This window comes from Hibiscus syriacus, unplaced genomic scaffold, assembly GCF_006381635.1.
Source record: "Hibiscus syriacus cultivar Baekdansim isolate YM2019G1 unplaced genomic scaffold, ASM638163v2 tig00111028_pilon, whole genome shotgun sequence".
Lineage (NCBI taxonomy): Eukaryota > Viridiplantae > Streptophyta > Magnoliopsida > Malvales > Malvaceae > Hibiscus > Hibiscus syriacus.
This window is the reverse complement of record NW_024062961.1, coordinates 281162-297610: the sequence shown is the minus strand read 5'-3', so window position 1 is coordinate 297610 and position 16449 is coordinate 281162. Positions and strand designations below refer to the sequence as shown.

Here is a 16449-nt window from a genome sequence, read left to right as displayed (position 1 = left end):
GAAGATGAGGTTTTAGAAGAAGGAAAGAAAGGAGATTACAGAAAATGAATATTCAGTCATTTCTTTTCATAATCATTCGTCTGTTTACATTGCCTTTATTTACATACAATCCTGATAGATTCTGTTATGCCAGCTGGACATCTCTCTAACCAATTATGTTATGATAACAGGAATTGGGCTTCTGCTGAGCTTCCTTTGCTCCACCCGTATCTGCTAGACCAATTGCCCCCGTGCTCCTCACGTGCCTTGCTCCCAGGTAATTACTTCCCAATTCTATCTCAATCCCTAACCCTTGATTATTCATTTCCCCCAATTCTCCCCATTCTCCTTCGATACTCTTCTTTCGTCCTCCATCTTCTCCCTCTCGTCTTCCCTCTCCAATCGTGACAGTCAACTACATTTTTAGGGTAAATTAAATTTGGACCCCATTCTTAAATTTTTGGATCCACTACTTGTTCTGCTCTATTTGGCCTTTGGTCGATAACATCAACTGTGACTAACAGCGATGGCGGGGACGTTGACAATGGCCGTGACGTCCCCTAAATTGTCGTCTTTTTTGCCGGTTAAGACATGAACGGGAGCCGGAAGGAAAGACTATAAGTAGTTAAGCTAACGTTTAATGTATTATTTATATTTATTTATTATTTGTATATTGTATTAATAAATTATTTTATTATATGTAGGTGTACTTTTTTTTACCAAGTTTTATGTTTCTTGTTTGGAGACTGAGAAAATGAGTGAGATTGAAAGAAAACAAAGGTAACACTACCTTGACATTCTCGATAGTTTTCAATGATAAGGAATCTGATTGTTTGATAGTGAAAACTCGTTTTTTTATGCAACATAATTTTTTATTTTACTCTCTATACTTTTGTTATGTTAGAAAGGTTTACAATATAATATTTATTTAGATTTTTTTAGTTTATTTTTTGTTGTTGAAGAAAGACAGAACGGAGTAGTTTATGCTATTCTACAGCTCTCCTTGTGAATTTTAGCTTTCAATTCATCTGGTGCCTGGTGGAATTCATGCAGGCCACGAGGTAAGTTCCATGCAAGCTTGGCTAGGGAATGAGCTACCTTATTGCTTTCTCACGGGACGTGCTTGACTTGAACGTCCCGGTCCTTCTCGAGCATAATGCAGATATGTTGGACAGTGGTTAGTCTCTTGTTGCTTCCCGGTCTCTCCCTTATTAGATTGATAGCTTCTCTGCTGTCAGTTTCAAGCTGGATTTGTCTAGTTCCAAGCTTCCACGCAGTCTAGAGCCCCTCGTAGATTCCTCAAAGCTCTGCTTCCAAGGCCGAGCAGATGCCGATTATCTTTGTATAGCCTAATATCCAGTTTAATTTCGTCATGGTCTCTCATGATGCCTCCACATGCAGTTTTATCCGAGGAGTTTTTTCGTGTACCATCTGTGTTAATCTTTACCCATGGAGCACTAGGTGCCTGCTATTTCTCTTCCTTCCGAACCTGACCCTTTTGCGTGGTTGTAAGTTTCCTAGAATTCAAAAACTCCTGGGTCATTCTTATTCCCCTTTCGAGTGTCGACTCTATTTCCTCTGCCTCAAGATCAAATATAGTTTTGTTTCTCCTGTCCCATAGCGCCCATAGGAGGGAGCCAAAGAAGGTTGGCCAATCACCACCTTCATTTGTTTTCGTTGATTTCTCCAGGTTTTCCATGAGCCAGGTTTTTAAGGTCGCTAGTAAGGATATTTGGGTACTAAACGTGGTCAAAACGAAACTAGAACGATTTAAAAAAAATAGTTAGATGACTGAAATAGAATAAAAGTGATAGTTGAAATATTAAATACGTAGTTTATCATAAAATTTAATTATATAAAAATAATATTTTAATTGAATATTTTAAAAGTTGGAACGCTTTATAGCATGTTAAGCCTAATTTATATAATTTCTCATTATTTTAAACTTATTTTAGTAACCAAGAAAAACAAAACATCAATTATAACAAGCTTATCAAATTATAAAGAAATTCCGAGCACAAAAAAATTGTCTAGGTACCCACTGTTCTTCCTCTTCTTCCTTTGTTCCTCGCCTTTGATCTTAACTCAAAACAATGACGACCCAACAATCAAAACCATGCACGATTTCTCTGGGTACCCACTTGATGAGCCATCTAGTCCTTTTAGTTCATCAGAATCGAATTCAAACTCACTTTCAGTTGATGCTCAAGCACTTCAGAAGCAGGTTCTTTTAATCCACCCATCTTTTGTTTTTTTGTGTTTTAGGGTTTAATTTTGTGAAATGGTTTTTTTTAGATTGATGAGCTATCAACTTTCTCGGATACCCCCGCCCCATCAGTTACTAGGATTCTCTACACTGAGAATGATGTATTGGCTCGCAGGTAATTCTTGTTGTGTTTGTATATTTTTCTGTTTGTAATCGTGTAGGTTTATATAATTTAGTATTGTAATGATTCTGAAATAGTGGTGTATTTATGTGATTTTTTTTTGGGTGTAGTGTTTTTTTATTGGGTTTTAGTTATAATAAGAATCGAATTTTACATTGCAGGTGATGAATAGACATATTCGTTTATAATCTATTTTGATCCAACTCTTCATTTTTGTTGAATTAACCATAGCCGACGCTCCTGTTTAATTTATGGGAGATACGGATATCATCTCAAGGATCCTCCAAATATAGACTTAGAAAAATCGGACCATGTTTTGCCCAACATCTACATATATCGACATTGACACATGAGTTCGAGTAACATGGCTTGTAATGAAAAATTATCTTTTTCTTAACGAAACAAATAAAAGAGAGAGAAAAACGGAAACTTAGTTAAGTTGTATTTACAATTATATTCCTACATCCCGGTAATCCTTGATGCAGTTGCAATGTCTCAATTCTGGGTGTCGTAAATATATGCAGTTGTGGATGTGCATGTGGTATCGTTATAAGGAATTTGGTTGTGTCATAGATGTTACATGATGGGAAAAGGGCGATGCAAAAATTACAATTTCCATTGTTTCATGTCCCTTTACATTACATAATGACTTCATTTTAGAACTATGTATACGGTCCAGGTTGGATGAAGTTAAAAGGAGCATGGAACTTGGAACAATGTTTTCCCGTGCGTGTTTACTGTGAATTCTATCAAATTTTGTTTTGTGTTTTTCATGAAATTTCCCTGTAACATTTAATTACAGGTACATAAAAAATTTAATAGGGCTTGCTGGGCTTTCCGTGAGAGAGGATGCTGTGGGTAACATTTTTGGTCGGTGATGGGTTTGTTCTTCATTTTCTATTGTCAATTTTCCCATCTTAAAGATTGTTCTCATTATTGTTGATTTCTCATAATTTTCCCATCTCTTCATTGTTTTTCTTTTAATTATTCATATCCGATACATGTAGGGACATGGATATGGGATATAAATATAACCTTCTAAGGACCCTCCAAATACCCAGAAAAACTTGAAAATTTACACGTGTTTTCTATTCATTTGTTTGTTTGATTCGCTCTACAGATATAACTATTATGGTTCAACTGTCAAATATGCTTTATCTTGATTATTCATTACACTAGGTTGATGATTTGTACCAGTTTCATGTTGTTAATTATCAATGGAGGCTATACAAGTTTGAAGAATAGCTGGTCGTGTTTGTGTTTTGCTGAGAGCTTGATGATTGATTTTTCTTTACACTTAGTTTCCTCATGCTGTTGTCATGCAACTGTTGTAATATCTGCTACTGCTCTCGTCATATTTCCAATTTGCATTTAATCTTCAAGCTTACATTAATATCAAGACCTTCAATATTTTGGATGATGTGTTCTTTGCTTTGTTTCAATTCTTTGAATGCTTTTTACGATACAGGGATGGCTATGAACCGGAGCTTACTGCAGTGGCAACAGGTTCTTACATCGATGCCATTCCATATTCTGGGAAATATGATGGTGTTTTAGGTGCAATAGAAGCCATTAATGCACTAAAGAGGTTCATAAGTTTTCACTGATGTGAATTTTTACCTTTACAATTCAACCCTAATTTAAATGTCACTTTTTGAAGTATTTGATTCATTAACTAGCAAAACGAAACAATCTTTATTTCAATGAATGTATATCCTTTTCTATGATCTTTTTATTGGGATTACTGCAGGTCTGGGTTCAAACCTAAAAGGTCATTAGAGAGAATTTTATTTACTTCTGAAGAGCCGACACGCTTTGGGATTGGCTGTTTGGAAAGGTTAGCATGACCAAGTAATAGGCTTTTCAGTTTTGCAGATTTAAGTAGCTCAAACTATGCTTATGTGACTTTTCAGTTATTTTTTGAAGTACCCATGCCCGACACCTATATTGACAATTTTTTTTAGATATATATTGACAAATTTTCATATATGGATGTGGGGGCCATGAGCCTCCAAAGACTCTCCAAATACATAAAAAAGTATAGAAAAATTGAGCATACTTGTGTCGGAAATGTATCTGGCACTCACATATGAGTCTGAGTGACATAGAACTTCAACATATGCCTCATAGCTAGGGGTTACTTCCTGGCTTATGTTTGAAGTCTCTGATATGTTTTGTCAACACGCAGCCGTTTATTGGCAGGTGGTGAAATACTTGCTGAAGCTTTAAAGACGATGGTTGATGGTCAAAACATATCATTTTTGGAAGCCGCAAGATCTTCTGGTTATGCGAGAGGTGAAGGTGATTTATCCAGTGTGTTTCTGAAGAAAGACAGTTACTCTGCATTTGTTGAGTTGCATATATAGCAAGGGCCGATTCTCGAGGAAGAAGGTATCTTGCTTTCGAATTTTAAGGTTTTCTCTTTCATACGGTATATCAGAATTGGCTAATCCGTATTATTCCTAAATTCAGGTATATCTATCGGTATAGTTACTAACATTGCAGCCCCTGCAAGTATAAAAGTAGATTTTGAAGGCAATGGTGGTCATGCAGGTGGCGTCTTGATACCGAACAGGTTAATATTATCAATACTGGCATTTATACTGCACCGTATCTTAAAAGGCCTTTGAAGTACTAGTGTCTGACACATATTAGGAATTAGTACTGGGATATGACCCTTCAAGAACCTTCTAAATACATGGAAAAACTCGGGAAAAAATTGAACATACCCGGATTAGACACTTAGTCCAAGTAACTTAGAGTGACATTCTTATAACACTTGCAGCTTTTGCGTTTCATTGATGCTGATTGTTAAAGCATATGTCATATATATTTATATGCATGTGTCTGAGTAATTTGGTTGAATTAGATTTGGATTTTGTTAGATCATCCATATTATACTTTTTTCTAGAATTCTTATTAAGTTGAAAATATCCATAACCTGTAAATATACCATTAAGCGCAGAAATGATGCTGGACTGGCAGCTGCTGAGCTGATGCTGGCTGTTGAGAATCATGTATTGGGTTCTGGATCAATTGATACTGTTGGTACAGTAGGTAAGTCCGAATATAATATTTTCATTTTGGTTGTTTGATCTTGTACAAAATTCTTTTGCGCTAAATGAAGCTTCTGATTTTGTTGAACTTATCTATTGTTTCCCAGGGATTTTGGAGCTTCACCCAGGAGCAATCAACAGCATCCCTAGTAAAGCACACCTTGAAATCAGTATGTACTCGAATTCGGTTGTGTCAAAGACAGACACATGTTTGCTCATATTTTTTTCTAAGTTTTTTGTTGTATTTGGAGAATCCTTAGAGGGTCATATCTCTATACTTGTATCTAATTATGCATTGGATATGGGTGTCCATGTGAGCAAGCATTTTTCTGGATATAGGCATAATATGACCCTCCTAATACATGAAAAAAACTTCAAAAGAAATTAAACATATTTGCGTTAGGCGTACTTCTGTACTTACATTCGTATCATTGTCCAAATTAGAGATGTAATAGAGTCGGACCTATCCAGAAATGTTCCAAACTTGAGCTTGATTAAAACTCGAGACTCACTCGAGCATCATCTTCTAAGCTTGAAATAATTGAAAAGCAAGACATGAAATAATCATTTAAACATCAAACGAATAACACAAAGACGAAAAGTTTAATTGACCAAAACCCAACAATTAAGGAGATTGAAACTTGTAAAACCTGAAGGCGGTCAGTGGAGGTGCAAGATTTAACTTTGTGAGAGGTTAGATAGAAGATGAGAAAAGCAGATGATGAGTATAGGGGAGGCAGATAAAAAACGACTTTTAAGGTTTTAACTGTGTATATATATATATATTATAATAGTAAAGTAATATTAAAAGTATTTATTATAAAGAATAAGCTCGATTAAGCTTGCAAGCTACTCGAACCAAGTACAATGGCTCTTGGCTCAAATAATAGCTTGAGCTCGGCTTAATAATGACTGGATCAAATTCGATTTTTTCTTAGTTTAATCCAAGTTGAGTTCGTGTCATATTTACACCCTAGTCCAAGTAACATAAGATAGAACCTTTGTTAATTTGTATTTACTAATTCATATGCATAAGGTCTGACCTTGCTCTTAAACAATCTGGGAGGTATCTAGATTACTCTCTGATAATCCATTATGTTTTTGCTTCTTATTAGATGTGCGAGATATTCATGAAGACCGCAGAAATGCTGTTATTAAGAAAATCCATAATTCTGCAAAATCAATTGCCAAAAAGCGCAATGTCACCTTATCAGAATTCAAGATCATAAATCAGGACCCACCAGCTCATTCTGAAAAATCAATAATCAAAGCAATGGAAGCCGCATCTAAAGAGCTGAAGCTAACACAAAAGCATATGGTGAGCAGAGTTTACCATGACACGCTGTTTATGGCAAGGTAAGGGAATGATACGTAGCAACTAAGTCTTTTGCTAGCTTGAAAACTATATGTTTAACACAGAAGTGATGTTCCGGTGCCTGATACTTTGAAGAATTATACAAACATGTAAACTATTCAGTTTTGATATCTTTTAGATAGTAAACTTTAGGAGAATAACTTGAGTGAACACTCAATCTTAGGAATCGTTTTGAATACTAGGCTTGATGAATTTTGCTAGACAAAATTATCTTTAGATTGCTCTTGGGAATTCATGTCCTCCCAAAAAGGTGTTGGGATTCTCATTAGGCATGAGTGTAAACGAGCCAAGTCGACCTCAAGCTCAGACTGGAACTCAAGTTTTGAAGTGCTCAGTTTGAATTTGGTTCTGGATAAAAAGTGAATTGTTCAAGCTAGCTCTATTAGGCCTGTTTACCTAGTAAAAAACTTCTTTATATTATCATGCATCGCTTCAATTTCGATTCTTTGTGCTCGAACTCTAATTGATATTCTTCAACACTAATTAAATAGTGTGATTAGGTTTGCCAGCTATTTGAGTAAACATTAGGATAGTAAAATTTGGCTTGGCTTGTTCAATAGCTAGAGCTTGACTTGATAATTTCGAAGCCAGATTTGAGTTTTTTTTTATCTGGGAGTTGAATTCGAGTAGCTTGCAAGTCGAGATTTCTCTATTATCCTCTTAGTTCCAATGATCCAGCCCTTCCTCCTAATCATGAATGTCTGCATAGAGAAGAAAAGCTATCAATTCCAGATTTCAGAACCATTACCTGAGTATTAGCTTTCGTTTTAAGGGAAAGCCATGGTTGAAGGATTAGTCATAATATGAACAATTTTACTATGAATACACATTAAACATGTCGATGGATTCACAATTTCACATCCATCATGATTATATACTGTAATTTGATGCTGATATTTGAATGTTATATTTTTCCAGGATATCTCCGATGGGCATGATATTTATTCCGTGTTACAAAGGTAAGATCCACGTTCTCTCACGTCTAAATCCTTATAACTTAACTCGTTTTACTTAATTACAGTGTCAACTAATTATGTTATTAGGACTTGAATGTGAGTGTCTGATACGAATATACCTAAAAACGAGAGTGCTCAATTTTCTTTCCGAAAAAATATCATGTATTTGGAGGGGTTTTGGCTTTTTATTTTTCTTTTAGAAAAGTATATCATGTATTCGGCACTCGCATTCAAGTCCGATTAACACGTCTTTTACATGGGCTGCCTAGATTCTTGAACTGCGTTCGAGCATATGAATGATCGGAAAAAAAAACGGACAATAAACATATTACAATGGGTTGCTATTTGCAGGATACAGTCATAAGCCTGAAGGACATGCTTCACCTGAGGATATAGAAAATGGAGTGAAGGTATTAGCGTTGACATTGGCCAAGTTGTCTCTGAGTTGATATGTTGTAACGTAGTTTTTTATAGGTTAATGCCTACTTGTCGTCAATAGTTCCAATAAATGGCTTTGTTATGAACAATTGCATTTTATTTTCAAAACTTTGTATCATGTTTCAGAATCCATTTTCAATGATATGGACAACTCTTTTAATTTGGTTTTATTGGTGCAGAGAGCATAATATAGTACAGAAACTCCATGTAACAAGTAGAGTTGAGCATGACTCGAGTGGAAAAATTAATCTTTTCCACTCGATTTGAAAAAAAACTCAACTAGAATTAACTCGATTCATAATTTTATCTACTCGAAAAAATTTCAGATTTGAGTCGAGTTATAAAATACGACTTGAATAACTTGAAATTTTTAAAAATTAGTGGATTGGCTTTCAAGTTTGAATCGAATCTCTCAATTCTGTATGATATATGTATATTACATATGAAAAAATTATAAAGGAATATATATGTATTATATATGGTTATAGAAAATCATTTAAATTATAATTAAATAATATCATAATATAATAAATATTTACAATTAAATGTAAGCATAAACTTGAATAACTTGAATTGAAATTTTTCTAAATAAAATTTAAAATAATCGTATATTCCTCCAACAATGTACGCATTCTTATATTCTTGTCAAATAAATCAAATAATTATAGTACAACATTTCAATAATATATAAAATAATATTATAATTCGATAATACTATTTTTAAAGTTTTCTTACATCTTATAAAGCAAACATCCCCCGAGATGAAAAGATTAAGAAGATGCAGCCATGCATATAGATGTCTTTTGATAGAAACAATTAGTTTTATTAAGAGATGTAAAACACTTAAGCACAATGAATATTTACAATCAAATTAAACATATAATTATGATATTTTTTATAAATATTAACACAAAAATAGTCATTTAGAATTATGCAATGATCATAAATGGAAAAGATTGTAAATCCAATTAAAAATTCGAACAAAAGATAGATACGAATAAATTTGATTGTATCATCAAACAAACTATAAATAGAGATCAAAATCACTGAAAGACCATCGATAATAAAAAATCAGAATCAAATATCGTAAAAAAACTATTCACGAATGTAAATTATGTATCCAAATTTAATTTAAAAATTCAAAAAAAATCAACAAGATAATAAATAGATGAGATATCCATGTAATCATAATAATGAACATGCACCTACACTTGTGAACAAACCGTAAACTCAAATTTCTAAAGTGTGAAAGAAACCCTAATTGAACTCGATCACTCATTACAAAACGTGCCAACTCAGCTTAAAAATGACATGCAATGAAAACTGGAGGACGAGGCCACGACAAAGGTAGTAAACGATTTAAGTCGACTTATTAAATTTGATTTAATTTAAAAAATTCAAGTTAAGTTTGATTTGATTTAAAATTTTATGAGTTTAAAATTATGGAATTAAATTCAAATTGTGATAGGCGAAAGTACCACCTACCTTCACGACAGTGAGAAGCAACGTAATAATTTATTCTTCTTCTCACCCCAAACAAACAATAATATCCCAACCACCTCCAACTGTAAGTCTTAAGTAACTAAAAATATCTGCATTTGTACCGTTCCCTTCTCACTCTCCACCCGCTGCCACACTTAACACGAACCATCAACCGCTGCCGCCGCCGCCACCTTTACGTCCAGCAGAATGTAAATTTTAATATTCGAGCTTAGTTAATTCAACGACCATTATTTTTATATTAAAATTTTAAAATTTATTCTTGATGGTTAGATTCCAATTAAATTTTAAAAGAGATTTTTAATATTAATTAAAAACAATAAAATATAATCAATTCAGTTGAATAATACAATTTTTTTAAAAAATATATTCTTTTTATTTTAAAATAATTCTTAAACTAAACCAAATTAAAAATTAATATCTAAATTTTGAATAAAAATTAATATATCTAAATATACATTATTTATTAATATTATATATATATTGTATAAAATAAATTAATTATCATATTGAAATTAAGGCAATAACTCGGTTCCACCAAACCTACCATTTTTATTTTAAGTAAACTATATGTTTAGTATCTAAACTATTACTTTTATTTTGTTTTAGTATCTAAACTTTTATTTTTTCATAATCATACCTAATATTTAGTCAAGTTTCAATTTTATAACCACCATTAAAAATTAACAGAACTGTTGATTTAATATTTTTTTATTTTTTCAATGATTACATAATATCTTATGGTCAAGGTCATAGTTTTATTAATTTTTTAATGATAATTTACCAAATTAAAATTTAAGCTAAATATTAAGTATGATTTTGGAAAAAATAAAATTTGTATATTAAATCAGAATAAAAGTTTAGGTACTAAGGTGCATTTTTTTTGCTTTTATTTTTTATCTTTTAAAAATAGAAGGAAAATAATGAAAAAACAAAAACGTGTTTGTTTTTCTCCTTTCTTCTGCAAAAATTTGGAAGATGTCCGCTGGATCGTCGGTTAAGGCTGGTTGATCGATCTCCATTATCTCGCCGATCCAAATTTGAAAAAAAAATCCATTTTTTATTTTCTCACGACACAATGGATGAAACGTTTTTCGATCTAATGCAGTTCTTGAAGAAACCTACGATAACCGAAACATTCGTCGACATTTTGCTATGCGCGGTGCCTATATGGCTTGCCGTGATGATCGGGCTCGTCATCGGCTGGGCTTGGCGGCCTAGGTGGACCAGCTTGGTTTTTCTAGGTCTCCGGTCTAAGTTCCGGTTCATTTGGACCGCTCCTCCTGGATTCGGTGCTCGTCGTCTCTGGCTCGTCTTCACTGCTCCTCCTGGGTTCGGTGCTCGCCGTCTCTGGCTCGCCTGCACCGCTCTCTCCGTTTTCTCCATTTGCCGCTCAGTTTTCTCTAACTTCATCAAATGGAGAGCCAGAAAATCGACTGCTGGAGCTTCAAATTCGACCGTTCCCTTGCAACCGCAGTCGCCTACGGTGAGAGTTTCGCCGGAAGGAGCCGCTGGTACTGTTAGGTTAGTGTTATTTATACTGTTTTAGGTTTTTGTATTTATGTGATTGAAAATATCCTTTTTTGCAATTTTTTTCTTAGGTAAATAATATGGTGGTTGGTTCGTTTATTAATTCCATATTATATGAATTAAGGTAAATAAGAATCAAGCTTTCCGATGGAACTTCGCATTTTGATCATTAATATAGAAGCTTTTGGAATCTCCTTGATAGTTCTTATGTTTAGTAACCAGGATAGTTGTTGAAGAAATCGGCTGGCTGTTCATCCAGGGATACTTTCCTTCAGCTTATGCCATTTTTCTCTTAAAGCTTACTCTAAGAGGTGCATGGTTCATCGAGTATTACTTAGCAATATGGGGATATCTTAAAGTTTAGCAATGGATATTGAAGTTCATGGAGCTCTTCTATTAAACTTTAAAACTTTGTATTTTCATTTTTGTTACAAAAATCTAAATCTTGTGTTTAAGATGGTATTATTATAATTAGCACGAACCTTTATTCCATTATTTGAATATATCAATCTCGATCTTTTTACTACGAAATTTTCTTTTTATTAAAATATATTTTAGATATTTTTTAATTTGGTTAATATATTATATATTTATATGAAATATGATAACTAATAATTTTATCTATTTTTCATTAATGTATTTAGTTAAAATAGTATATTATAATAATTATAATAAATAGATATGCTTAATATATAAAAAATATCATAAAATGAAGGGATAAAATTGACAAAAATTATTAAAAAGAAGCGTAGAATTCTTATAAAAAAAAAGAACGTAGAATTTGAAACTGTCATAAATGAATATTACCTTGGTAATCATACGGTATCTAAGGAATTGATGTATTGATATTACACTCTATATACTAAATGTGGTAATCTTTTTCCGTAATCTAACATTTCCCCTAGAAATGTAAGCTAATCTGAATCAAATGACCCCTAATGGTCGGACAGGTGATTTTTAGTTCAAGTAACTAATGTCAAATTGTTCTTAAAAAGCTTAGCTAATGAATAGAATTTAGTATGGTTTAACTGTACCATTTGGGGCTAGTTTATTGAGAACACTGTCTATTATGTATCAGTATTTAGTATGCAGTGTAGTATTTAGCATGCAGCAAAATCGTTGCATTAAATTCGTCAAAATGTAGGATTGTTAAGACTTTAAGAGAGAGTGAAAAACTAGTGATTGGTTTTATGTTAAATATTTTAGGGTCACTCTCTTTCCGTTTGGTTCTTAGGCAGGCTGATGTCCTGGTACTGGGTAAGGGGGACTGGGGTCTAGAATCCCGTCTTTCTAGGACCTGGGTGAACAAGCCTTAGATTCATTTAAACATAGTCCTTAAGGTATAAGGGAGTGAGCAAACTGAGCTTGTCAGGAAATAATTGGGAAAAAAGCTTATATATGGGTCGGATTATACCAGATGAAACTAATTGTGGGATTGATGTGGAAGACCTTAGAATTATTGAAAAAATTTGTTTGGTAGGCATGTTAGGGTCAAAAGAATTTTTAATGTTGTTACCATGTCTCATGATTTGCTACAACAGGGTTGAACTGAGATATCTTAGGTACATCTATTTAATGCTGAAGGCGAATATTTCTATGTAGATAAGCTTTAAATGCCAAAAGATTTAAATAATAAAGCTGTTATCAGATGTCATTTGTAGCAATTATTTGCTGAATGGAAAATATCCTAACATGTTTTTGGCTATATGATTAAAGAGATTTTCCCTCTTCCAGTGTTATTGCCAGTGCAGGCATGTTTAACTTTCTTTTTCTTAAAGGTCATTGTAATTTTGACATAAAACCTTTTTTTGTGTGTGCTTTAATAATTTTACTGTTTTAATGTCACTGGTGGAAGCATATTAGTTGCTGCAGTAATTATAATCTTGTTGTGTTACTACTGGCATTTTTTTTGGATAGAAACTACTGGCATGGTTAATATTGTTTATTGCATGAGTTTGCTCATGATTGATACCTATTTCTTTACAGATCCAGCAGTATAGCAGAAGAAAGACAACAGGACTTTGTCACCGAGAATGACTTAGCTCACCTCTTACATTTACTCAAAGGGAAGGAAGGTGAGATGGAATGGCAACATATGATGGAAAAGACTACCCCAAATATGTCATACCAAGCATGGCGCCATGAGCCTGAGGTAGGTTTCTGATTATTGATGTGGTCCAATATTGGGTTGTCATGGTACTCGTAGGATCCGTCTTACTCTAATAAGTTAAACTTGCCACATAAAACATTATAGTTTTAGGAAGACGTTACTGATATTTTTGATATTTTTTTGGTTCTCTCCTATAAGATAAAACTTACTTATAAATACTCCAAAATCTTCAAATCCTGCTATCTTTTTTTTTCTTCTCTTTTTAACCAAGTGCTTCAAATTTGGTTGTTTCTTTTGCATCAAATGCATTAAATTTACATGTTATTTTGCACCAAGTCCTTCAACTCTCAGTTTTTTTTTCAACCAAGATGATATAATTTTTTCTCTACCCGTTGGGGTTAAAAACTGAGTACATGAGTATGATTAAATCGATATAATCACTAATTCTTCGTCATATTTTGAGCATCATATTCCATTAATTGCTTTGATATCTTGAGAGTTGCTATGAAACTCATAGGATCTTACTCTAATAAGTCTAACTTGCGATATAAAAAAATTTACTTTTTAGAAAGAACGTTAGTGATTTTTTCCCTCTCCTAGGAAAGAGAACGAAAGCAGGGGTGCAATTTAGGAGACCCCTGCAGTTTACTTTCCTGTTATATTGAATGGTTTCCGCCTTTCTGCATCATTTTGAGATCTTATGATATCACATTTTGTTATTCATGTGGCATTTCATTTATGGCGGAATTTTAAGTTTTTTTTTTTCCTTCAAATTTTCAGAGGTTTATTAGAGCAATGCTAAATGCCTAATGGCTTTACATGATACTTTATTATTTCTTTGTGTTTGTTTCTCTTAGATGGAATTCCATGTTTGATCATGTGCATACATGATGATCAGATAGTCACAACGTGTATTACTTACAGTGGTTTTATTTACAGAATGCCCCTGCAATTTACCGTAGTAGAACTGTCTTTGAGGATGCAACTCCGGAGTTGGTCAGAGATTTCTTCTGGGATGATGAGTTTCGGCCACAGTGGGACACCATGCTTTCATATGTTAAAATCTTACAGGAGTGCCCTCGTACAGGGACAATGATTGTCCACTGGATAAAAAAGGTAGAGGAAATGAGTGGTTTGTTTAATTTTTCTACTGATGGTTGAGTTATGAGCTTCAAAGTGTGTTTCTTATTTTAGACTATATATGAACTCATTCCTTGGCTTGTTTCTTCTTTGCAGTTCCCCTTTTTCTGCAGTGATCGAGAGTACGTAATCACCCGAAGAATATGGGAGGGTGGAAATGCTTACTATTGTGTGACCAAGGTACAAGCTATAGCTGTGTTGCTCCAACCTTTTATTTTTCCAGAAATGCTCATGTCTAACACTTTTGTCCAACATATAGGTATAGGGATATTACCTCCAAGCATCCTCCAAATACATTGAAAAAAAATCTGACCATATTCACATCGATATATACCCGCATTCAACACTTACACCCAAGTCCAAGTAGCATAAAACTGTAATGCTATGTTTAGTTTGACCTGAGTTAACTTTCAGTAAATCTATATTCCTGAGATGCTGTGAAGGGTCTGGTATTATTACTGTATAAAGGGGCGTTGGAGGAGGGTGGAGGTTGGGAAGAGGTGTGGTGAATGGTGGTGTTAACTGGTGATAGGAATATGCCAGTAGCTAGTGCGTATTTGATGCTATGACTAATTTTTACGTAGAATTCACTCTGCATCTCATCTATCTTCTAGCATACCTAACGAACTTTTTGCTCCAGCTTTTCATTTATCGAGTAATTTTATCTGATACCCTCCTCCAATGTATTTCCAATCATGTCTATGGGTATATGATCCTCAAATTTCATTCCAGATGTATGAAAATTTTGGGGAAAAATTGAACATACCTTTGTCAGATTCAAATTCGACATTTGCACCAGGGTCCTGGTAAAATGGCTTCTAAAGATGCTTGAGCCTGTTTTAATGTCATGTGTGTATCATGGTTCAAGCTGTGTTCTCTTGTATGAGGGGGCTAAAACAAGCTATAAAACGTTTTCAGGGGGTGCCATATCCTGGTTTCCAGAAGCGCGACAAACCAAGACGTGTGGAGCTTTATTTTTCGAGTTGGGTTATCAGGGCCGGTAAGACCTTTTCAGTCAACCTCTCTGATTTTCGAGCAGCATAATCTCGGACACTGTTGGCAATGGTCTCATATTGTCATCTGATTTGTGATGCAGTGGAGTCCCGGAAAGGAGAGGGGCGATGACTGCTTGTGAGGTAGATCTTGTACATTACGAAGACATGGGGATCCCGAAAGATGTGGCGAAATTGGGTGTTCGCCATGGGATGTGGGGAACTGTTAAGAAATTGCACTATGGCTTGAGGGCATACCAGAATGTGAGGAAAACTGACACTTCCTTGTCGAGATGTGCTCTGATGGCAAGAATTACCACAAAAACTTCTCCCGATGACAGCACGGATTCTGTTGGACCTGTTTCCGGGGAAAGTGAAAAGAATGGAGCAATGGTTATGAGGAGGCAACATGATTGGAAATGGATTGCCGTTGGTGGAACTATAGCTTTGGTTTTAGGACTCCACTCAGGTATTATTGGGAAGGCACTGTTACTTGGAGCAGGGAAGAGAATCGGCCGACGCTGAGAGTTGTTTTCCGGTGAGGAACTTAAGACTTTTATGTAGTTTTTAAAGAGCCTATTTTGAAAATGATTCAGATAATTATTCCCTGTTTATTATGTACCGTAGTCTCATATATTGAAATGCTTTAGCTTCGAAGCATTTTACGTGGCCCTAATTTGCTTAAAACTTTCTTGAATGATCGCGCAATATTATTATACAACCAAATTATTATTAAAATAGATCATAATATATATATAGTACGAGATGATTACAAGATAGTATATGTTTATAGGTTTTTTTAACTATTGATAATGTGTACACATCTTGTAGATACAGTTAACCTCAAAGAATAGTAACACTCATCGATCAATGATGCAATTCAATGATATTTTAGGCATAATATTTTTTAAGTTTTATAAAATGATATGTGAAGACAATATTTTTGATGTATTAAAATTAATATATATATATATAATAAGCGTTAA

At 34.0% G+C, this 16449-nt stretch overlaps 2 pseudogenes; both read left to right on the top strand.

Annotated features, from left to right (window-relative positions):
• Window positions 1–505: 505 nt before the first annotated feature.
• Window positions 506–8283, top strand: LOC120151186 (annotated as a pseudogene).
• Window positions 8284–10590: 2307 nt separating this feature from the next.
• Window positions 10591–16136, top strand: LOC120151158 (annotated as a pseudogene).
• Window positions 16137–16449: the final 313 nt, after the last annotated feature.